The sequence below is a fragment of the Canis lupus genome, chromosome 7 (assembly GCF_011100685.1).
Source record: "Canis lupus familiaris isolate Mischka breed German Shepherd chromosome 7, alternate assembly UU_Cfam_GSD_1.0, whole genome shotgun sequence".
NCBI lineage: Eukaryota > Metazoa > Chordata > Mammalia > Carnivora > Canidae > Canis > Canis lupus.
Genome location: NC_049228.1, coordinates 25,635,197 through 25,661,658, shown reverse-complemented (window position 1 = coordinate 25,661,658; position 26,462 = coordinate 25,635,197). Strand labels below are relative to the sequence as shown.

Here is a 26,462-nt window from a genome sequence, read left to right as displayed (position 1 = left end):
GTACCTCTCGGCCACCTATATGTCTTCCTTAGAAAAATGTCTATTCAGATCATCTACCCAACAACTCTACTGAGTTGTATTATTTCTTTATATATTTTGGATATTAATTCCTTATTAGATATATGATTTGCAAATATTTTCTCCCATTAGGTAGATTGCCTTTTCATTTTGTTAATGGTTACCTTTAATTTGTTAATGGTTGCCTTTTAATTTGATATAGTCCCACTTGTTTGTTTTTGGTTCTGTTGCTTTTGCTTTTGGTGTCAAATTGAAAAAAAAAGTCAAGCACCAAGACCAACACTTGTTATCTTTTGTCATGCCACTATAATAGGTATGAAAGGATACCTCACTGTGATTTTTTTTTCCCCTTAAGCTTCTGTTTTAATGAGTCTCAAATTCTGTGACAGATTTTTGGTCAAGTTGTTTCTATTATAAAGTACTGATTTTAAAAACTAATAACTTAAAACTCACACACACACACACACACACACACACAGAGAGAGAGAGAGAGAGAGGTCCACAAAACATTCTCTTTTCCTTCTGAAGGTTTCATGATGCATTATTATCATTAACCATAATTTTACTATTAAACTTAAATGGCCAGTTGACACAAAGAGTTCTGAGACTATTCTTCCACCACTGATTAAGACTGATTAAGACTGGGGTGGCAGGTATTGGGGATAATATTTATTTAGCCTTCTAAACTTTCAGACCTGGTGACCATGCCAGCTCCCCCTGCCTTCTTGTCCACTGCATTGATGACACCCATAGCAACTGTCTCATATCACAAACAGCAAAATAGCTCTCAATACAGATAGGTTTGCCAGGAGCTATGTCAATGATGGCAGCATCACCAGATTTCAAGAACTTGGAGACATCTTCCAACTTTTTTCCAGAACCAGGATCAATCTTCTTCATCAGCTCATCAAACTTGCAAGCAATGTGAGATGTGTGACAATCTGGCACAGCTGCATGTCCAGCACTGATTTGGCCTGGATGGTTCAGGACAATCAAGATAATCACTTGAGCCATGAAGCCAGCCACTTGTATTGGTAGGTCATTTTTGCTGTCACCAGCCACATTGCATAACAAACATCTTTGACATATACATACTTGACATTGAAGTCTGCATTGTTCCCAGGAAACCTCATTCAAAGTTTCATGATGCATTTCAACAAACTTTATTTCAGATGCAACATTAACTGGAGCAAAGGTGACCACCATGCCAGATTTAAGAACACCAGTCTGTGCTCAGCCCATAAGGACAGTACCAACACCACCACTTTTGTAGACATCTTGGAGGGGCAAATGGAAGGGCTTGTCAATTGGACAAGTTGTTAGCAGAATGCAATCCAGAACTTCCAGGACATGGTTCCATTGGCATTACCATCTTTACAGGTGACTTTCCATCCCTTGAACCAAAGCGTGTTAGCACTTGGCTCCAGCATGTTGTAACCATTCCAATCAAAAATTGGCACAAATGCTACTGTGTCAGAGTTGTAGCCAATTTTCTTAATGTACGTGCTGACTTCCTTAACGAGTTCCTTATTTCTCTTCTGGCTCTAGCATGGTTTATTGGAATCCATTTTGTTAACACCAACAATTAATTGTTTCTCCTTGTGATTTTGATTTGCATTTTCCTGGTGGTTAGTGATGTTGAGCATTTTGTCATATATCTGTTGGCAGTCTTCTTTGAAGAAATATCTAGTAAGTTATTCTGCCCATTTTTAAATTGTTCTTTTTTTCTTTTGAGTTGTAGAGTTCTTCATAGTTTTTGAATAGTAACTGCTTATCATATACATGATATGCAAATATTTTCTACTATTCTATAGGTTGCCTTTTCATTTTGCTGATTGTTTCTTTTGCTATGCAGAAGGTTTTTAGTTTGATGTAGTCCCACTCATTTACTTTGTGTTTGTTTGTGCTTTTGATGTCAAAGAAAGAAAATGTTGCCAAGGTCAGTGTCAAAGAGATTTTTATATTTTCTTCTAAGAGTTTATCATTTCAGGTTATACTTAAGCTTTTAGCCCATTTTGAGTTAATTTTTGTGGGTGTTATTAGAATCTGATTTCATTCTTCTGTGTATGGTTATCGAGTTTCCCGGTACCATTTATTAAAGAAACTGTTCTTTCTCCATTGCATATTCTTGGCTCCTTTGTTGTAAATTGACCATATATGTGTGGGTTTATTTCTGGGCTCTCCATTTTGTTCCACTGAATAGAACCTACATGCCTGCTTTTGTGCCAATACCATACTGTTTCGATTACTATGACTTTGTAGTACAGTTTGAAACTGGAAGTGTAATAGCTTTAGCTTTGTGTGTTTTTTTTTTTTCTCAGAATTGCTTTGGTTAATTGGAGTCTTGTGACTCCATACACATTTAGACGGCCATCATTTAAAAAGACAAGAGATAACAAGTATTGATGAGAACATGGAATATTTATGCACTATTTGAGGAAATGTGAATTAATGCAGCCACTATGGAAAATAGTATGGAGATTCCTCAAAAAAATTAAAAATAAAATTCCCATATGATCCAGAAATCCCACTTCTGAGAATTTATGTGAAAGAAATGAAAATACTAACTCAAAAAATATCTGCACTCCCATGTTCTTTGCTGCAATATTCACAATAGCCAAGACATGAAAACAACCTAAGTGTTCATCAGTGGGTGAATGGATGAAGAAAATGAGGTATATATACAATGGAATACTATTCAGCCACTTAAAAAAAAAAAAAAAGAAGAAGAAAATCCTGCCATTTGTAACAACATGTATAGAATTTCAGGGTGTCATGCTATGTGAAATAATTTAAAGAAAGATAAATACTGTAGGATCTCATTTATATGTGGAATCTAAAAACATCAAACTCAGGGTCCCTGGGTGGCTCAGTCAGTTAAGCATCTGCCTTCTGCCCAAGTCATGATCTCAGGGTTTGGGGATTGAGCCTGGAGTGGGGGGCTCCCTGCTCAGCAGGAGAGTCTGCTGCTTGCTTTCCCTCTGCCCCTCCCCCACCCCTGCTTGTGCTCTTTCTCTCTTGCTCACTCTCTCAAATAAATAAAATCATTTAAAAAATTAAAAAATAAAATAAATAAATATAAAAACATTGAACTTAGAAACAGAATAAGATGGTGATTACTAGGCGGTACGGGTGGGGAAAACAGGGAGATGTGGTCAAAGGGAACAACTTTCAGTTATAAGATGATAAGTTCTGAGGATCTAACATATATCATGGGGATTATAGCTAATTATACTGTCTTATACACTTGAAAGTCATTAGGAGAGTAAATCTTAAATGTTCTCATTACAAAAAGAATGGTCATTAGATGATGTGATGGAAGTATTAGCTAACACAAGGGTGGTAATCATTTTGCAAAACATAAGTGTATCAAATCAACATAATGCTCTATGTCAATTATATCTCAATAAAGTTAAAAAATAAAGCCAATCATAATGATTGTCAGGTTGCTTTGCCTATGTGACTTTGAGACAATACTGGCAGAGAATATGACCAAATAGCTTATACAGAGATTAAAATTGAACCATAATTTTGGGTTGTTTAAATAATATGAATTGCTTAAAATGCAAATATTTGTGAAAAGCTTTTGTAATTCTCAAAATTTAAGTCATGAAAGAACATTTTTTGGTAATTAAAGAGCAGACGTTCCTAATGACTAAGAGGAAATAGACAAAATTAGCTATATGTACTCATACTGAAATAGAAAAAGATTACATATGAGAAGAATCTTCCTAAAGGTATATTTATCACTGACCAAGTATTAAAAGCTTGTAATTCACTATTTAAAGAAATCTTTATTTTATAGTAATTCGTAATTTACAGAAAAGTTGCAAGAGTAAACAGAGTTCTCTTCACCCAGGGAAATTTCTTGCCCCACTATTAATATATCTATGGTCCATTTGTTAAAATTAAGAACATGAATACAATAATATTAACTAAAGGCTTTATTCAGGTTTCACTCAAAAATTTTGAAGGCAGGTTCTCAAAGAGATATTTGTACACGTATGTTCACAGCAGCATTATTGACGATACCTAAGTTGTGAGAGCAACCAAAGTGCCTATCCGTGTATGAAGTGATAAAATGTAGTATATACTTATAACATATTATTATTCAGCTTTTAAAAGGAAGAAATTCTGATATAGTCTACAACATGGATGAATCTTGAAGACATTTTATTATGTGGAAAAACCTAGTACTACATAATTCCACTTATATGAGATACTTAGAGTAGTCAAAATAATAGACAAAGTAGAAGGGTGGTTACCAGGGACTGAAGGAGGGATGGAAAGAACAGTTATTTTTTAATGGGCATAGAGTTTCAGTTTTACAAGATGAAAAGAATTATGGAAATGGATAATGGTGATAGCTGCACAACAACATGAATGTTTTTAATACTACTAAATGGTACACTTAAAAAGGGTTAAGGCGGTAAATTTTATTTTACGTGTATTTTACCACAATTTAAAAAATTGAATAGAGAGAAAAGACAACCATTTATCTTCCAGTTTTTGAGAGTGATATGCTTTGGAGTTGGACATAGCAAAATTCTAATGACTGCATGATCTTGGATACGTGGCTGAACTCCTCTGAGTCTCAGTTTCATCTCAGTAAAGTGAAGAAAACAATAGTACCTTTTTCATGTGACTCAGGAAAAGATTAAATTAGGTAAGGCACATAAAATTCTTGGCACACTGCACAGTACATAATAAGCTCCCAATAAATACTAGACATCAGGGCACCTGGGAGGCTCAGTTAGCTAAGTATCAGACTCTTGATTTCCAATCGGATCATGATCTTAGGGTCATGGGATAGACCCCCCAGTAGGGCTCCATGCTCAGCCCTGTGTCTGTTTAAGATTCTCTCTCATCCTCTCCCTTTGCCCCTCCCCCTGTTCATGCAAGTGCCCTCTCTAAATAAATAAAATCTTTTTTAAAAAAACTAAACATAATTAGCTATATATTACTTTTCCTTTCTAAAGTAGAGATAGTAGCATTGATATCAAAACTTTGATGCACTTGTTTCACAGAAATCCTCAATTACTTTCTTTTTACCTTCCAGAAAGATCAGAAAAGAGTCTTTAAAGGTGTACATTTATATATGCATATGCATGTATGCATGTTTGTATGGATGTAAGTTTGGATGTATTTTGACTTCCTGATTCATGTGCATGGTATAGAATTCAAATAGTTTATACAGAAGCAATTCTGAAAGTATAGTCCAGGGAACCTCTCGGGGTCCCTGAGATCCTTTTCATAGGTCTGTGAGATGAAAACTACTTTCATAATAATATTAATATGTTGCTTGCCTTTCTCACTCTGATTATCTCTCAAGTATACAGGGGTGTTCTCCAGATGTTCTATGATGTGTGATGTCATGAATACTGAATACAGCAGCAAATATAAGAATTCAGATGTCTCTTAAGCCAGATGGTAAAAAAGATTTGCAAAAATAAAAGGCAAATCATGTTATTCTTCTCACTAAATTTTGTTTTAGAATATACAGTTATTTTCATTTAACAATAGTTTATGTTAACACATAATAGGTTAACACAATTGGGGTTTTTTTCAAGATTTATTTATTTGAGAGAGAGTGTGTGTGTGCAGTGGGGGAGGGGCAGAGAGCGAGGGAGAGAGAATCTCAAGCAGACTGAGCTGAGCATGGAGCCCAGCTCATTCTCATGACTCTGAAATCAAGATCTGAGCCGAAATCAAGTGTTGATTGCTTGACTGACTGAGCCACCCAGGCGCCCCCCCCCCCGCCTTGTTATTTTTAAGTGAATTATTAAATAAGTATTTTTGAGATTCATTTTAATGTCTAGTACGGTAAATATTGATAGACATATTACTCACATAAACAAAAATTCTTTGGGAACTTAAGCATTAATTTTTAACACCCAAAGGGGTGCTAAGTCTAAAAAAGTTTGAGAACTACTGATATACAGTGAGAAATAAGTCTCTCTCTCATATGCATCCGTCCCTCTGAGCACACAGTTCCCTTCATGAGAGGCAGCCTCTGTTACCAGTTTCCTGGTACCATATTGCATGCATATTTTTGTATTACATACTATTTTTATTTTTACAAATGGTAATATACTATGCATATTGGGAATCCTGAAATAAGAAAAAGTGAAGTTATTATTTCACCACACTTTCCAACTTTCCTTCTAGGAGTGCCCTTGGAAGCATGTTGTGTTTTCTCTTCCAGATATTACTGACCCATTCAAGGACACCCACTTTTCTTTGGATCACTTAACAATGACAGGCTAAGAGAAATCTGTATCATGTTTATGACTACCAGAAAATTTCCATTGTTAATTTTTTTGACATCACCTTGTCTTTAAGCTAATAAGATAGTTCTAAATATATTAGAGTGCTAATTCATTTTCTTCTCTTTGCAAGCATATTAAAGCTCCTAAGCAGACATAACTATGATTATAATGTAACCCAAAGAGATTATGAATCTAGCCAAAGAAGGAATCCCTCTTTACCTTTGATGCATTCACCATTTTTTCTGCATTTCTTACTGATTCTCACTTGAACTGCTTCTAATCTGCAACTAAAATCCTTCCACTGAATTTCAAATGTCAATTACTATAATTGTTCTAGAAGTTCTATCTGATTCTTTTTTCAAATACCTGGGATCCCTGGGTGGCGCAGCGGTTTAGCGCCTGCCTTTGGCCCAGGGTGCGATCCTGGAGACCCTGGATCGAATCCCACGTCAGGCTCCAGGTGCGTGGAGCCTGCTTCTCCCTCTGCCTATGTCTCTGCCTCTCTCTCTCTCTGTGTGTGACTATCATAAATAAATAAAAATTAAAAAAAAATCTTTTTTCAAATACCTAATATCTTCTATTTGTAAGGTTTTGTTTATTATGATTTTTATTCCCTCACTGATTTATTTATTCACTCGAACATATTTAAAGACTTAAATAACTACAGTATCTGAAGATCCTGAGGATTAATTCTGCAGTTTGTTTTATAAGGGCCTCGACTGAGGGTATGCTTTTCTAGATGTTGCACTTGCCTCTCCCAGGTGTCCAAGGATGCACTTTCATGATAAATTGTTGGTTTGAATGTTTATGAGAACATGTGGACAATACAAATTTGAACCCCTAGACCATGTGAGAATAGTCTTATATTTGCCATTCATCAGGAAACACTTTTTTCAGTGACTGGCCAAAAGTAGTCTTCTAGTCCACCTTGTTCACCATTGTTGCTGCCAATTTAGGTCTCTGCTTTATGCACACATACAGCAATTTCACTTCCAGTGGCCTTAAAACCTGTCTCCCATCCTTGTGAGGCCATTAAAAACCAAACATATTGGTATTGAGACCTACGAACCCTTCCAATTTTTCACTTTATTCTCAAGTTTTGGCCATGCAATTTTCCCTTCTTTCTTACAAATTCAGCTATGCACTGAAAAAGATCCCCATTGTAATCTGTCTAGTACTTTTCAGTATTTTGCATTGGAAGAGGTAACAGACTATCTAGTCTGCCATATTGTTAGAAACAGAAGTCCTCATTGTTGTTTATTGTTCAAGTTTAGGTTACCTAAAGACAAAACCAAATTTATCCTCCAAATTACTTCTCTTCTCAAACCTAACTCACTTCATTTCTTCAACTTCATAAAAGAATGGAAAGCAGAATTCCTTGCTGATGTTATTATTACCAACATAATTTAGACATTCTTCTGTTATAAGAAACTATAAATTATAGAACTGGTCATGTCTTCCCCATACTTTGCTTACTAAGGAGTACACAAACAGCAGACATGTTAAAAATCTACAGTTAAGGGGCGTCTGGGTGGTTCAGTCAGTTGAGCATCTGCCTTTGGCTTGGGTCATGATCCCAGAGTCTGGGAGTCAGGCCCTACATCAGGCTCTCCCTCAGCAAGGAGTCTGCTTCTCCCTCTGCCACTCACCCTGCTCATGTTCTCTCTCTCTCTCTCATAAGTAAGTAAGTAAATTAAATAAATAAATAAATAAATAAATAAATAAATAGTTTTAAAAATATATTTAATATTTATTTTATCAGCCTTCCAGGTAGTTTAGCCATAAGAGGATTCTTGCTCTAGCCCTTCTATGCAGCACCTGGTCTCATGGGCTCCTTTTCCTCTCTCTGTTGACGCATCTCCAGCTTCAGCTTCAAATTTCTCTCTCCCTCTCTCCATAGCACACACCAGATTGGCTCTCTCTCTGGTTCCTTTCCTAAATGAAGATATACCAACTTGTCAAAATGTTTGACACATCTAAGGCTTTTCCACTAGCATATCCCATCTTCCTTAGAAAGAAAAAAAAAAGAAAACAATGTGTCCCATATCATCTCAGCCTTATATACCCATAACTGCTTCCTACCTACTTAAATCTCTTTGGGGGGGGGGGGGTCTTAGACCAAGATTGAACTTCTCAGATGACCCTGTTCCTACTTGGATTCATCACCTTCCCTTCCCACCACTACAGAAATCCACAGTTTTATCTCCCTCTCCCCCACATTTCTGATAATTCCTTCTCCTCAGACTATGTCAGTCTAACCAATACCACACTGTGACTCAGCCAGACAGTTTAAATAAACCTAAAAAGGATGAGGATGATTAGCAATTACTATGAAATATTTGTAGTAATCAGTGGCCTAACACTCAGAGATGTCTAAGTCTAATTTGCAGGGCCTGGTGCCTCCAAGAACAAAAATTGAGAGGTTTTGAGTGACTTTTATTACAAAAATACAATAAAAGCAGGACTTTACAAATATTTTACATAAGCCAAAGTGTTCTAACACCAGGACCTTGAAATTTCATAACTTTACCCAAATGGGCCTATAGCCATTTGTCTAAAAGTACTCCCCAAATCTTTGGGAAATGTTGGCTACAAACCCTGAGTTAACACTAATTTCTGGGGCCTATACTACCACTTTAAGATAGGCCAATCTGAGCAAGGGTGTATGGGAATCAGGTGATAAATGCAATCCAACGTCACCTCACAGCAATCCCCAGGAAGTTCACATATCCTTAATTATTTCTCTAATTTAAAAGAATAAAATGTAAATGTTATCATGGCATATACCCTCACTGGCCCTGCCCTGCAGAATAAGAACTATCATTGTAGAAAAAATCCTGAGATCTTGAGACAGCTCTTCCTCCTAAGCCAAACAGAACAAGGGTGGCAACTCTAGCATCAAGTTGCACAGGATATAATGCCTATTCTTCTTCCCACTTCATCCCCTATGTTAGCCAATACTAAAGATTCATGCAATCCAGGGAATAAGAACAGGTTTCCATATTTGTAACCCATTACAGCTGACATTATAGCCATGACTTTCCTAATGGGATAGATTCATAAAGCCCCTGGAGTTCTACCTATACCCCTGTTCATTTGGGTTTTTTTTTCCTTTGTCCTTGCCTATGCTGACAGATCCTAGAGAACAGGTTACAGGATGTAGCAAACACCTTAAATGTTCCTCTAAAATGTCATCATAGGAAACTTAAGTAAGAAATCCTGAGCAACCAGGATGCCCATGCACTGATTACTGAAGAAATTATTAATCTAGTGCACATAAAACACAAGACAGTGGAAAAAGAGCCAGTTTTGGAGTCAGAAGGCCTGGGCTCTATTATCAACTCCATGGCTAACTTGTTTACCCTGTGGGTCTCAATTTTCTCATCTTTCAAATAAAGATAATATTTATCTCATAAGATTAAGTATTAAATATTTTACATTAAGGCATTTCCAAACTTGAACAAATTAATAAACACAGTATTGTTCTTGCATAACCAATCAAGTTTCACTATGTCATTTTCTAGAAAGAAACTCAGAAAGGGAAAGGAAACAACTTGTAGACGTCATTACTACTCTCCGAAGCAACTGTCTGCATTACAGTATTATTTTTACAATTAGAAATAATAGGTATAAATTATATTATGCTGCCTGGCATTCATCAATGAGTAATTAATATCTATCATTATTTTTAGTATTTCATTTATTCATGAGAGACACAGAGAGAGGCAGAGGCACAGGCAGGGGGAGAAGCAGGCTTCCTGTAGGGAGCCTGATGCGGGCTCAATCCCAGGACCCCAGGATCACGACATGAGGCAAAGGCAGATGCTCAACCACTGAGCCACCCAAGTGCCTCTATTTGCCTCATTATTAAGTCCCAAGAGCCTATTCTTTTTTTTTTTTTTTTTTTTTTTTTTCCAAGAGCCTATTCTTCATTTATTGTTTCTCACTGAATACACATTGATTGAGAGATATGCTAAAATATTTAGATAAGTTCTTGGAGTAGGAAGAAAAAATATCTTTCATAAGAAACTTATTCTACAGCTTTTTTTTTTTTTTACAGCTTTTTTAAGAAGCAAAGAAATCAGACTTTCCTCAGATCAGACAAGCAATCTAATAAAAGCCCATCTATAATTGCTAAATCAGACAGTGGATGGAAACGAATTTGGGCAAAATTCAGAGGAAAACTCTTATATTTAATATAATATTTAATAACTATACCTTGTATAACTTTTAACTATAAACACACGTCACTTAAAAATTTATGAAATCCACTAAATCTGCTTAAAGAAATTTCACTCAAATTATAACCATTGAAAGCAAGCATAAGCCCATAAATGTTGGTGTTTCTCTCCAGCAGTCAGGCCATCTTACTTCTCTGGCCCAGAGCACGGAAGGAGGAGGATAACTGGATGTGGGAGGTTACCCGGATATGGGAGGATACCTGGATGTGGGAGGATACCTGGATAATGAACCCCTTGTGAGAGCTAAATGTAAGAAGGGGGTCCAGCAGCTAACATCCACAGAAAGGCTCAGCCTGCCTCCTGTGTCTGTTCCCGAAAAATTTATTCCAAATTCCAAATTCCCATTCCCTAACTCACTGCCAGAAACCTGGAAGTCATTACTGCTCTGTCACCACCACACAACATTGTACATCATCTCCCGAATTCAGGATGTCATCTGTCCTTCTGACTCATCTTCCCTGCTTTCCAACTGCCCCTACCTCTGACTTTGCTGCTACTGGGCCCTTTGTCACCTCCAGCCTCTCACTGTCTAAAATTACAAATCTGATCCATTCTCTCCCAGGATAGAGTCCAAATCTCCAGCAGAGCACACATGCTGATTTCTTGGCTCCGAGATTCTTCTGCACTGTGGTTGACAGTGTGACAGAAGAAAAGGATTGAGGATAACATTTCTTGAGAACCCACCCAAAGAAGACAGTTTAAATGTACAGAAAAGCTATATACCACAGCATTTTCCCACAGAACGATGTTTTCCATAACTCATATACAATTGAGAATATCTGTATATTATTTACCTTAGTAATCCATTCAGAAGTGTGGTTCCTCCCTAATTCCACCACTGAAACAAAATCTAGCACTTACCATTAGCTGAGACATGTGAAAAACATCTGCATTTTCATCCTTTTGTGTCACAAGCATCCCAAAGGGAACAATTTGTCAACGTAATTCTTTCTTCATATGATATTTTTGCATATTTTCCAGGAGTATTTCCTGAGAAAGAATGAAATTTAATTTTATGCCATTTTTCCTTTGACATTTCTACTTTAGCAGGAAGCATATGCTTTTCCCCCATGGTATGTAATATCTTTTGACATTACAGGCAAGAAACTTCAAAATGACTTCTAAAAACATATGAGTGAGATTGGTGAAATGTTGTAAAATACTGACCTGAGGCAGACATCACTGAAATGGTTGTTTTATGTTTCTGTTTTCAAAGCTCTTGCTAATCAAGCTGGCCTCATGCTAGTATTAGTTTATCACTGAAGGTATACTATATGTGTAGGCAAGTCCTCCTAATGTGGCAGGAGAGATTTATTAAAAATAAATCCATTTTTCAAAAAATGTTGGTAATGTCATATTTTATGGTCAACTGTTTGTCAGACCTGATTAGATCATACTTATTTTTGTCTTATAATGTCGCTGATAAAAAGCTTGCGCTAGGTAGAGCTCTCTGTCATCTTCTGACTATTCCTTTGCACTTGCCTTGTTAATGTTGTCTTGATAATCCATGACTTCTTTAGAAGGATATTTTTAACTATTTGTCTCAAATTCTAAGCTTAATTTCCTGTGCTCAGATATTTTATATGGGGGTGGGAGTGGGGAGGATTTGTCAGTGTCTTTTATCCTAGATCAAAGATGCATTCCTAGGTTATTCTTCCCATACATCTACCGAAGGTACACGACATCTACAAACCTGCAAGGTTGGAATGATTAATATGTGTGCTTCCTACAGGCTGATCTGCTGCAGGACTCTGGAAAAGCCACTTACTATTAATTGGCCTTCTGCTTTTTTGCAAGAGAATTTTTCAAATGACCTGCCCAAATCAGAGCAGAACTTCCATATTCCATATTGTTCCTGTCATGGGCCAGCTGGTGTGCATATCCAAACAAAGCCCAGTCAGAGTTAAAATTTTAAGATTTAAAAGCTTCCTTTATTCCAACACCTGACCTAATTATGCAATGCTCTGGCTTATTCTTCATGACAAAGTGTTTCTCACTTTCATCAGTCAGAGGGAATATGTTAAACCAACTGGAAATGTGATATAATCTCAATTTTCCCTAGAGAGATTTTCCTGCCACAAAGTTATCATAAAGTTTTATAAAAGAAGCTCTTTGCTCACCCAATACGTAGCTTAGGCACTTGGCAGGGTGAGTCCTGGCCGGAGATCCATACAGATAAAAAAGTGGCCAGGGACTCTCAAACTTTAGCATGCCTCAAAATCACATGGAGTGTCATTCCAACATAGATTTTCAGACTCCACACCCAGAATTCCAAATTCAATAAGTTTGAGGTGAGGCCCAAGAGTTTGCATTCTAACAAGCATTGGGTGATGCTGATGCTGCTGGTTCATAAACCACACTTTAAGAACTGCCCTGGACTAAGACAAAGGATAAAGTATTGCTCTGCATAATCTGCCCAACTTTTTGCCCTGGAAATGCCATCTCTTATCTGGCAGCCAAACACTACTGCTAGCCTTTAGAACTCATCAAAGCTCATGAATGAATTTTTATGCTCCAGGATCTTCATATAATATTTAGCAACATAAAAAAAGTTTGAAAATGTGAATGTCTGAGATCTTTCCCAGAATTCCCTGACTTGTAGGACAATTCACCTCCCCATGCTTTATACGAACACAAGGAACAAAGCCCAATCAGTTCCACATTGACATTTTCTGGCAGACTGACACATATAGTGGTTAAGATTTAAAATGGTACCAAACAAGTTCAAGTACTGAGTATTCTTTCAACGGTTTTGGGTTTTGTTTGTTTGGTGCCTGATTCTGAAGGGGAAAACAAAATGAGTAAGACATGGTCCCTGTACAAAGGACACCTGAGAATTTACTGGAAGAAATAAGCTGCATAAAAATAGGTTTGGTGCAGGACAGAGTGCAGCACTAGACTTGGAAGCAAAAGACCCCATGTCTATCGAAGCTTTGCTGCTGACTAATTGTGTGATGGTGGGGCAAGTCCCTTAGCCTGTGTGTCACGACAAACTAGAATCCATATTTTATAACTATGCAGACCATAAATATGATACCTCTGAGCCCATAATTCTCCAAGACAGCTCTGTCCCTGAAAGCTAAGCTGCAAGGATGACAGCTAATCCTGGGTCAGATAAAGCTCGGATATCGAGATCCCCTATATTCAGGAGAGCTTTACTCTGCTATAGTGATCGCCTACCAAAAGTCAGCGCAGCAGCCCACTGCAAAGAGGAAAGTTGCATCTACAGCCAGCTGGTACTAAAAAAGAACTATTTTTTGAGAATTTACCACTTACCAGGCACTATTTTTAGCTAAATACATTACTCACTTAATCTACACAACAACCCTGTGAGGAGTTGCCAAAATCTGCCTTGAACGCTTTTCCTCAGACACCCACACGGCTCACTTCCTCACCCGTTGCAAGTACCACCTTTTTAATGAGGTTCTACCCTGATTGCTCTCTTTGAAATAGTTTCTTTTTTTAAGATTTTATTTATTTATTTATTTATTTATTTATTTATTTATTTATTTATGAGACACACAGAGAGAGAGAGAGAGAGAGAGAGAGAGAGAGAGGCAGAGACACAGGCAGAAGGAAAAGTAGGCTCCATGCAGGGAACCCGACATGGGACTCGATCCCGGGACTCCAGGATCGCGCCCTGGGCGGAAGGCAGGCGCTTAACCGCTGAGCCACGCACGGATACCCTCCCTTTGGGATTGTAACATCCTCCTCCCCTCCAAAAATCTCCATTCCCTTTACCCTACTCTACTTTTTTTCCCATAACATTTGATCACCTTCTAATATATTAAATACAATGTACTTAGGTTTACTGTCTTCCCCTTTGTTAAACATAAGTTTTCTGAGGGCAAGGTGTTGGTTTGCAACCCAGAGAATTCTCTGGGTAAGAATCAAACCTGGCCCCCATGCAAGGAGGGCAAGCAGAACAAAGAAAGAGGCCACTCAAGACTGGTAGGTGGCAGGTTTAACAAGCATGAGAGCTTACATACAGACTGGTCTTGGGTGACAACATGATGAGTAGATAGATCTTCATACCCATCTGCCAGAATCTTAAAAGTTTATATAGGGCCCTTAACAGGACTGAGTCACATATACAGTCCAAATGGTCTCAACAACACATGACTTTCTTTTTTAAAACAACACATTACTTTTTTTTTTTTTTAACACATTACTTTTTTAAGGTTGTGTCCTTGAAACAGCTCCAGTCATGATAATGGTCCTCAGAAAAGTACATGGGACAGGGAAGGACTAAGGTCAGCGGGCAGTTATGCCCTCTTGATGACCTCCTCCAACACAGGGATCTCTGTTTTGTTCATGATGCGTCTCAAGGACCTCACATTCATGACGGCAAACTTTTCTGTACAGTTTCAGATGGCAAGATGGCAAATATTTCTGGCTTTGGGAGCCATACAATCTCTGTCACAACTGAACTCTGCCCTTCATTATTCAAAAGCAGGCACAGATAATACACAAGTACATGAGTGTAGCTGAGTTGCATAAAACTTCACTTACAGCTGTTGAAACTCAAATTTAATATAATCTTCACATATCATAGAATATTCTTCTTTCTATTTTTTTCAACCACTTAAAATGTTTTTTTAAAAATTCTTACTTTACAGGCCATAAAAAACAGGGAGTAGCTGGCTGTGATCTAGAACATAGTAAAGGTTTGAATAGAAGATTTTATGCCAAAATACTTGAGTGTACTTGAAAGTGTTATTTTAAGTACATTGAACATTCCTTATATAATCATGTTTATGTTATTATTGTGTTTGTCAAGTGCTTTACATAGCATAGAGGAAAATTTAACTTTAGCCACTTTCTGAATTATGACTCATTTGAGTTAGTTCAATTGGAATAAGAAAAATGGTAGATGGTAAACAATTCTGGCCCCAAATAGCTCATCCATCTCACATGGTATGACATCAATAAAACCAAGCTTTCAACATGAGCCTTAGATTTGATTTAATTATTGCTTAAAAAGCAACTGACAGAACTAGGAATTAAGCCAGTTATGACAATGTGTATATTTTTTGACAGTGACTCATACTGAGAAAAGATGAAGTTGTCTCATGTCAGCGGTACAGAAAAGGCTGCATGGAGTGAGGACGTGTATTGCTCAACCTGGAGAATGACCTCAGCACATTCCAGACCTGCAAGCCCCATGAATGAGAGTGCTCTCCCAGGGAGGTACAGTCAGTTATGTTCCCACACCGGCTGGTTAGTTCAGGACTTTGTTCTTATAGATACACTCTATTCTCCTAAGACTAAAGTAGATATTCTGCAATCCCATACTGATGCACAGAAGGAGCAGAGCCACGTGGATTATAGGTAATCAGTAAATATTTGAATTAACGGATAAATATATAGCTTTGAACTACTGGAGGAAAACAAACACCATCCTGGTAAGCAGGCCATCAAAAAATATGATTTTTCTTCTACTCTATTCTTGTCTGCCATGGGAAAAACAAGAAATATAAGCCCCAATGCTTGGCCACTTATGCATTCATTTATTTCACATTTATCAAGCATATACTATGTTCCAGAAACCCTACAAGGAAATGGACCTACAAAACTAACCAAGAAGCAAGGCTTCATTGCAGCTTTCTATGGGGCCTTGATACTTCCCCTCCTCCACAAAAATTAATTTGGGTCATGATGGGCTGTGAGATGGCATCTGTCAGAAGGGTCATTCAGGTAGTCAAGTCACATACTCCATTAATAAGTTTCCCTGATGGGCAGCCCTCTCAGATCCCATCCTTCCTTGAGAGCTTTGTAGTCTATCATTCAATAAACTTAAAAAATAAACAAATAAAAGGTTCTCTGACATAAGAGACAATCCTAAACCCAATGTATCAGAAGTTCTGAGATCAATGGGACTACCACCTCACTCTTCTTCAATTTCACAGCATTCTGATTGGAGTAAATCACCAGATTGGCTGATGCATCAGGGGCTGCCAGACACTGCAGAAATAATAAGAACAGCATCTCAGGACAGAAAAACAGAAGGGAACTTGTGTCTCAAGAAAAAATTGAATTTATCCAACGTGGAGGTCCAGAATTATTACTGACACTGTGGCTGCTGTTTGTCATCAGACAAAAAAAATAGTCTTTAAAATAAATGTCTTCCAAAATGGCACATGAGACATTATACATTAAACAACATGAATAAATATTCTGTTAAAAAATGAAATATAGAAAATTTAGATGGACACTTGTATCTCCTAATATATATATTATCCACAAGCCTATCTACTTGGTATACACTTATTAAAGTATACATTACTCTTGATTATCAAGTATTACCAGTGTTGAGCTATAAAAGCACACCATATCTAGTAATAGGTTTCCCATAATTTCACTTTTCTTTCAGTTTCTGTTTAGACATGGTAAAATTTATTAGACACAACTGCTGCTTTTGGGAAGTGGTTTTCCTGAAACTGGATGAGAATCGGTGAAAGAATGACTCCATTATTCGTTCTTAACTTTCTTAACATCGTTTCATTCACAAAGTTATGAGAGCAAAACTAGTTTAAAAAGCATATCCTATGCTAAATGATAAAAGTATAATCGAGGTAAAACAGGTGACTTTTTGGTATTAAAAGTGGGAATTAACACAAAAGATTATTTATAACCTATATTCAGAAGAAAACCCCAGAGTATAAAATGGAAAATAAGAGATTGAAATTAATATAACCCAGGAATAGATAGATGTTTGACTAGAAATTGCAACTTACTATGTTATTAGGGGTGTTAAGTGTTATTCTTTGATTTCATTTACTGTTTTGATTTGTCATCATGTGTGCAAATTTTGATACCACTAACTTTCTCAAACTTAATGTTCAAAAGCCTCATAAAATCAACCCAAATATTTACCTTATTAGAGCAATTTATGAAACTGTAATAGCGTCTTACAATGCCAAGGGTATGTACTATTGTGAACGTAAAGTCTCACAAAGCTAAATAAATCCTCTTCCATACCTTTGAAAAAATTTAACATTTTATTTTGCATTGATATAAAGATAAATATAATTCAAACTGGGTTCATTATTATGTTCATTATTTCTTCCAAATTTAATTAATGGGGCACCTGGGTGGCTCAGTAAGTTAAGCGTCTGCCTTCAGCTCAGGTCATGACCTCAGGGTCCCAGGATCAAGCCCCACATTGGGCTCCCCGCTCAGCAGGGAATCTGCTTCTCCCTCTCCTTCTGTCTCTCCTCCCACTTGTGCTCTCTCTCTCAATCTGCCCCCTCTCAAATAAATAAATAAAATCTTTAAAAAGGAAGAAGAAATTAAAATTACAACATTGTTGTGGGCCCCTAAAGTTATCATGGACCCTGGGTACTATGTCTACTATGCCTGATGGAGAAGTTGGCCCTGTGACAATCTCTGCTTTCCTACCTGTCATCCTGTATAATTCAAAAGTTATTCAAAGGGGCTGAGCATGATAAGTGGAATTCCAGGATGTGGGAGTCTTGAAGGGGAATTGGGGAGGAGAGGACCATGGCAATGGGGTAAGGGGGATGACCGTGTGGAGAGACAGTGAGAGCAGCCTGGTGAAGAGTATTAGGTTCTGAGCAGGGTGATGAGAAGATCTTGCTGTAGGTTGGGTAGATGGCAAGGGTAGAGCAGGAGCAAATGAGGAGAGTGACCTTACAACCTAGTACAAGCTATCAAAGCCTGAGTGGAATATAGCCATTGAGAGAAGCTGGGAGCACTGACATTCCAATAAGAGTAAACATACACCCACATTTTGATTTCTAAACAAAGGAAGTAGGGCTGTCAGAAGAAATGGCAGGAGAATTAAAAGACAATCTTAGAATATCTTATTCCAGAAAGTAAAGAAGTTCTAAAACAATGTTAGAGACACTGCCAAATTGGGAACAAATTGGTAACACATTTTAAATAATGGTGATAAGAGATTAGAACCCAGTGAATAAAACAGGTATCCATGAGTCCAAACTGATGTTAATTGATTAATTAACTAATTGATAAGGAGAAGAGAATTTTTTTTCCTTACAGCAAAATGCCAAATAATAAAGAATGAATGATTAGGTTAAATTAGAAAATAACTATATGGCAACCATCATAATAACATTAGTTCAGACAAGAATAATCCCTAGATTGCACATAGGATATGAATAGACATTTTTTAAAAGAAGACATACAGATAGCCAACAAACACATGAAAAGATGCTCAACATGACTTATCATCAGGGAAATGCAGATCAAAACTATAATGAGAGATCACCTCACCCCTGTCAGAATGGCTAAAATCAAAAACGTAATAACACTATTAGTGAGAACGTGGAGGAAAAGGCACCCTCTTGCACTGTTGGTGGAAATGCAAGCTGGTGCAGCCACTGTGGAAAACAGTATGGAAGGTCCTCAAAAAATTAAAAATAGAATTACCATATGAGCCACCATATGAGTGGAATTACTATTCCACTACCGGGTATTTACCCCCTAAAAATGAAAACACCAATTTGAAAAGATATAGGTACCCCTATGTTTATTGCATCATTATTTACAATAGTCAAGATATGGAAGCAACCCAACTGTCCATCCATAGATGAATGGATAAAGAAGATATGTTATTTATATACAATGGAATATTACTCAGCCATAAAAAGAATGAAATCTTGCCGTTTGCAACAACATGAATGGACCTAGAGGATATAAAATTAAATGAAATAAATCAGTAGGAGAAAAACAAATGCCACGTGATTTCATTCATTTGTGGAATTTAAGAAATAAAACAAAGGAAAAAAAAGAAACCAAAAAAGTCTCACCGGACTTGGGAGGCGGATAGGAGGATGGGTGAAATAGGTGAAGGGGTTAAGAGTACAGTTATCACGATGAGCACAGAATTATAGAATCACTATATTGTACAACTGAAACTAATATAAGATGTATGTTCATTATACTTGAATAAAAAAAAGAATAATCAATGGATGCTAAAACTAATGGGTAAATGTTTGATATAGAATGGGATATTTAAATGGTCTCAAAACACCTCCCACAAGATACTAAGTAAAAGGGGAGAAAGAATACGTTTACAATAAAGGAACCTAGCAGATACTCTTAGTCAAGTGATCAAAGTGAATATTACCTTTAATAAGACAAATTAAAATTGTGCACCACCTATTGGAGGCATTGAGAAGACCGTCCCTTCTGAGATATTTCTGCCTAAAATAAAAAAGCATTACCTAAATCTAATGATGAAAAAATATCAGATAAACTCAAATTGAGTTTTACAGCTTCACAAAATAACTGCCCAGTAATTTTATAAAGTGTGAAAGTTCTGAAAGTCAAGGGAAGAGTGAAGAACTCTTTGAAGAAGCCTAAGAAGACACACCAACTAACTGCAGTATGTGATCCTAGACTTGACGAAACTTGAATGTTGTCTTCAAATTCGGTGGCAATAATGTATCCATGTCATTTTGGTGATTTTGATGGTTGTATTATCATTATGTAGAAAGATTTCCTGTGTGAAAGAACTATACACCAAAATATTTGGGATGGAGGGTAGACAGGGCATCAGTGCCAGCAAATTCCCCTCAGATAGTTCAAGAGAAAAATTATCACGCTATTCTTGCAACTTTTCTCTAAGTTTGAAATTGTTGCAATATAAGAAGCTAAATTAAATTGAAGATCTTGGGGCAGCCCTGGTGGCTCAGTGGTGTAGCACCGCCTTCAGCCCAGGGTATGATCCTGGAGATCCAGGATCGAGTCCCACATCAGGCTCCCCCGTGTGGAGCCTGCTTCTCCCTCTGCCTGTGTCCCTGCCTCTCTCTCTCTCTCTTCTCTGTCTGTCTCTCATGAATAAATAAAATCTTTTAAAAAATTGGAGATCTTCCAACTTTTACAGGAAAAGCCAAGGACTCCAGAATTTGTAACCAAAGTGTTGTGTGTTCCCTGAAGAACATGTGCTTCTATAGGTTTATAACACTTTTTAAATTAAGGTGTTTTTTTTAAATAAAAATATGATTCCCACATGCAAAGCAAACGTACATTTGGAGAAGCAAGGACTTTGGTCCCCCTGGTGGGAGAAGAAAGAGGAAGTAGTGACTATAAAAGAGTGATGAGCTTCTGCAGTTCTAGCGTTCTGTTTCCTGACTGAGGTGCTGGGTGCACGAGGAGGGTGCATCCTTATGCATTCCCTCAAGCTGTATGCTTAACCTTTGTGCTCTTTTCTGTATGCATGTTATACTTCAATAAAATTTAAATTTAAGTGAGAAAAAAAAAAAGACATAGTCCCTAATCTTAAAAAATCCACAAACCACCATCAACACTAGACGATGACAACTTCGTCAGAGCTGCATATGTCACACTCGCAAATCAACAGTGAAAATTTGTGCTTGAAAAAAACTCAAGGGAAAAGATCCCTGGAACCCAGAACAGAAAGGAAAAAAAAAAAAAAAGGCAGCCAACAACACACGCTGGCTCATCAGCCACCACGTCCTCTTCAGTGCAGACGTGGGAGACGCCTATTCAAATCTAGTTTTACTACCGCGTCGTTCCTGCCTTCCTCTATGACATAAGAGAAGGTCCAAACACTCAAACATGTCTAGAGACTTGGTCCCTGTGAAGACTCCAGTGATGCTTTCACAGTCTCAGTGAGGCCCCGTGGTGCTGCTGCCTAAACAACACTGGAGGCCGGATTCCCAGGGACGTGGGTAACAGCAAGAAGGGATGCTCGACCGTGTGGCGCGAGCCGCAGGCCTGTGCCGCCAGAGCCAGGTGCAGCAGCCCCGTCCTCCTCCTCACGGGGGTCGTTTGCACCTGGACATCCCAGCTCCCTCAGTCGGGAAAGTACTGTCCCGTGCAAGCACCTGGATCCCTTTACTCCACACAGCGGTCCTGCCTCCTCCTACTACTTCTCAGACCTCAACCTCTTGACCTTATTAAAATATGGGTTCAAATGCGGGGCGGCGACTCATCCTTACTAATGTGGCTGTGTCTGTGCCGCTGCTCCGTGGCCTCGCCTGGTCAGCCAGGCGTTAAGGATGAAGCTTCATTTCATCTGTTTGCTTCCCCTTTGTGGGAAAGAGTTGCTCTGTTCAGACTAGGCGGACGATGAATTGAGCCTCTTTGCAATGACGCAGACACTCAAAACATAAAACATGAGGCCTGAGAGAAGGGTGTGAATAGTGTCTCCTTCCTGGGGCAGTGCAGTATTTCTCTCTGCGTCATCCTTCTTGACCCTAGAACCCACAGTCCTGTGTCTAGACCATAGCATCGGCACTTACAAGTGATGTGACTTGGGGCAAATCATGTAACTTCTTGGTACTCTTTTTTTCACCTTTAAAAATGAAGTCATAGTAAAGTTCTTTGTTCTGTTTGTATCAAACAAAAGGTCTTGTGGGCAGTTAGTTTTGTGTAACTAAGCAATGCTAATATGCAATTAGGGCACAAAAAGGAAGCATGACAATGGAGAGAGGAGGTGAGAGAAATGTATCTGGACTCATAATAATAATGATAGCATCACATGTTATTCTGACTCATTGAGTGACCAGCCCTAGGCTTCAGCTTTACGTATTTCACACTATCTCGCTCCCTCTGTGTAACAACATCATGAGGTACATACTGCTATCATCTCTCGTCTTGCAGACAGGAAAACTGAGGGCTCAAGAGGCTATTTGTGGGCAAGAAAGTTCAATTGTTAAGAGGTAGAGCAGAGGCAGAATTGAAACCGTGGTTTGTCAGAGCCCAAGCACGAAGTAGCAAAATGATTTTCAGAACCATCTGTTTATCATAATCACTTGGATGGCTTAAAAAATGCCAGGTTCCCAGTCCCAAGCCGAGACTCACAAGGGTAATTCTTACACAGCCTGTCACCAGCCCACACATCTGATATGAGGAACCACTCTGAAATGCACCACCTTCCTCTTATCATGTGAGGGGACATTCAAAATATGTCTCTTGTCAGTATGGAGACCTCAGGGACACTTTGACAGTCATGAGCATGTCTAAGTGAGCCCCTGTGGTGCTGGTTGTTGCAGTCATATGTGTGGTGAAAATTAGAAGCCAGAGGTCAGAAAAGGCCTGGTGGAGTCATCGCCATGTCGCTGATCTCACTTTCATTGGTGAATGACAAGGCATCCAAATGTCCATCACTTCCCTCTGGCTGCCAATAAGAAGACTCCACTGTTCCTTGGAACCGAGTCTTCACCTAGGACTTGCTCAAAGTGTCCAGGTTTCAATCCCAGATTCCTGGAACTGGCCACAGTAAGATGGAGCCCAGTTTCCTAGGATAAAACCCAAGGGGTAGCAGCCCCACTAGGGAGACATTACCTAGTCTAGAATGTCCTTGAGGTGTTTTTCTTTTCACAAAGATCTCTAATGCTTCTTTCTTTGACAGGAAGGACCTCGGGGAAGTCCCTCTGATTTCTGCCAGTTGACACTGATCTGCTTTGGCCCTTTGACTTGTGTGGGCTTCCTGATGTCTCTGCCACTGCAGACCAGAGGGGAATCTCACTTTCTATTTGCCCAGGGTCAAAGGAAGAGAGGAAAACCTCCACCTATCTTAGTCTACCGTAAGGCTGAACCGAAAGCCATGTCACTCATTATCACCATTCAGGTCTTTCTGACAGACTGTGGGTAGGGGGTGAGGGTTCAATCCAGGAGACCTGGGTTTTAGCTGTGGTTCTGATTTACCAGTGGTTTTTCCCCAGCTGTGATGACAAGAAAATTATTTATCATATCCTAATCTGGGTTATAAGCAAATGTTTTCAAATAATTTCCAAAATCCTATAGTATATAAACTCCATGTGAGTGTCTTAAACAGAACAAGTTAAAAAGCAGTAGCCATGGAAAATATTAATACATTGAACTTATATCCCTAAAAGTATATCATTAAGGACTTGAAAATGCAACCATGGGATACGTGAACATATTTGCAATATATGTTATCAAGCAAATATCTATATCTGGACTCAGAGAATACATAAAGAATTTCTAGAAGTCAATTTAAAAAAGACCAACAACAAGTGTTTTTCAGAAATGGGCAAAAGCTTAAACAGCCACTTAACCAAACAGCATATTCAAACAGCCAGTGAAAGTGTTTGGCACCAATAGTCATTATGGAAATACAAATTAAAACTATACCATGATACTGTGATACCTAATCCAAATGGCCACAATTTATAATGCCAACAATAAGTATAGGCAAGCATATAGAGCAACTATAGGTCTTATATATTGCTGGTAAATGTGTAAATTGATACAATTACTTGGAAAAGTATTTGGTAATACCTACTAAAGCTATGTATTTTTCCCATTAGCTGGAAATTCCACTCTTGATATATACCCAAAGAAATGAGTGCCTATATCCGCCAAAAGATATACAATAAAGTACATAGCAACATTATTTAATAGCTCCAAACCAGAAACAACCCAAATGTCCATCAATGGTAAAAGGGATAAATTGTGGTAAAATTCATATAATAGAATACCATGTAGGTATAAAAATGAGTAAGCTAAGGCTTGGTTGAATCTCACAGACATAATGTTGAGAAAAAAAAAAACAGATACCAAAGATTATATACTGTATGATTGATTCCATCTAAATGGAGTTCAAAAATATAGGTAAGATTTCTATCAATGGTAATGAAAGTCAGAATAGTGACTATCTTTGGATGGAGTACTGATAGAGTAGCTATAAGTGAGCCTTCTTTGGGCTGCTAAAGATGTCCTATGGTTCCATCTTGGTGGTGGTGTATGAATATGTAAAATTCATTGAGCCATACACTTAAAATTCATTCATTTTACAACATTTAAGTTATAGTTCAACTTTTAAAAGCACCAGGCTCTCTTAGGTCTCCTTCCCCTCCCTAGATCAGTCACTGTAGCCAGGGAATACAATGACTGACTTGGACCTGGGTCATGTGGTTCCTTCCTAGAGCTGGTGATGGAGCCCACTCAGGCCATAAATGGACAGAGAAGGGGCCCTCAAAAGGGAATAGGGAGGTGTTTCTGGAAGAAGAAGGAAACAGACGTCCTAGAGGTGAGAGACAACTAATTTTCCAACAGTCAGGAAGGAAGTGGCCCTCACCAGAGCAAATGAGCAGGAAACCCAGTTCTCAAGAAGATAGAAAGAATACAGAGAGACACAGGCAGAGTAACCCAGCTCCAGGCTTTCCAATTTGTGTTTCTTAGTCCTATGAGTGACCTATTTGGGAGCTCTCTAAGATTCCCTCTCTGTGGGGAAACTTTTCATTCCTGTTGGCCATCTGGCATTTTGAATCTCCTTTTATTATTTGAGAAAGCTTCCCCACTGCATGAATCTCAGTGGGAGCATTGTCAATGCTCAAAATGCCAAATGCTCAGTTTTCCAGCCTTCCTCACAACTAGAATGTAGCAGATGGGTAATGTAGGCTCTACCAAAGAGATGGCACTGCCCCTGAACTACACGGGCCTCAGGCACATTCATTCTGCAAGATGGTCCACCAGTGCTGGTTCAGTCCAGTGTTGGAGGGGTCAGAGCAGCAGGCAGCAGCAGCCAGTGCCCTATGCAGTGTGGCTCTGGGGTCCTCACACACCCTTCTACATGCGCATCTGACAAGACCCCACGTGTAGGTCTCCAGTCTTCCTGACTGGATTCAATATCCTTTTTAGAGTTCCTTTTCAGTCTAAGTCAATCACACTGAGTTTCTGCTACTTGAAACTGGGAATCTTGAGAACAGCACACTTCTAGGAAATTCCCCTTTCAGTTTATAGTAGCTTGTGAAAGTTCTGTTATTTGCGACATGGAGGAACAAAGCCCGAATTCCAAAGGTGTTATTCTGCTGGATGAATTTCTCATGCCATCGTTCAGTTGCAAGAAAGACTTTTGGTGACAAATAGGCCTTTACCACTCCACAGATCCCACAGCAGGACAGGGGGGCAAATGAACTAACATGTGGATTGCTGTAAGATCCTCCACTTGTGTTTAGTTCTCAAAGCAAATCCATGAGATGAGACTGGATTCATCTTCTAGGACTGCCATAACAAAATACCAGACACAGGGTAGCTTACACAAGAGAAATTTATTTTCTCACGGTTCTGGAAGCAAGAAGTTCAAAATTGAGGTATTGTAAATTTCAGTTTCTGGTAAGCCTCTCTTCCTGGTTTCCAGCCATGTCTTCATGGCCTTTCCTCTATGGTGTCTCTTCCTCTTCTTAGAAGGACACTGATCCTATCAGATTATGCCTCTGCCTTTATGGTTTCATTCAGCCTTACTTACCTCCTTAGAGGCCCTATCTCCAAATAGAGTCACATTGGAGGCTAGAGCTTCAAGTTTGTCTCCCTCTCAGATTTCTTCCCATTCAGTTTTCTCTCCCTTCCCCTATGATCCTCTGCACTTTTCTCATATTCCACATGAGTGAAACCATCTGATAATTGTCTTTCTCTGATTGACTAGGCTCCAACTCTTACACTGCTTCAGGAATGCTGACATAAACTCCCTTGGTGGACAAACCTTAGTCAGGCTCTGAACCCTCTTCTCCCCCAGGTATCCCTTGGCCAGCTAAACCTGGTTTTAGGATGCAGAAACCTGCCCCCCCAGGGCTAAGGGGTGGTCTCTGTACCTAGCAGCCATCATCTTCATTGTCATTCCAGCCAAAACACTGCTTCATTTCTCCAATGACATTACGAACAGTGGAAGGTAAGTTTTTTCAGCATCTGTTTTGTGAAATATCTTTTAATCATCAAAGCACTGAGATTGTGCTATTATCTCTGTTTTATGGGTGGGGCAGTGAGTTTCCCTTGGGCACCATTTGCCATAGTGTGATCCATGGAACAGTAATAGTAATGCTAAGAGATGAGGGTTGTGTAATTAAAAACACTCTGTGACTGGGACACCTGGCCTGGGTGGTTGGGCGGCTGCCTTCGGCTCGGGTCATGATCCTGGGATCCGGGATGGAGTCCCGCATCAGGCTCCTGCGAGGGGCCT

General features: G+C 38.6%; 2 pseudogenes; one reads left to right on the top strand and one right to left on the bottom strand.

Annotated features, from left to right (window-relative positions):
• Positions 1-691: 691 nt before the first annotated feature.
• LOC100855838 lies at positions 692-1,607 on the bottom strand (annotated as a pseudogene).
• Positions 1,608-16,183: 14,576 nt separating this feature from the next.
• LOC100855819 lies at positions 16,184-16,637 on the top strand (annotated as a pseudogene).
• Positions 16,638-26,462: the final 9,825 nt, after the last annotated feature.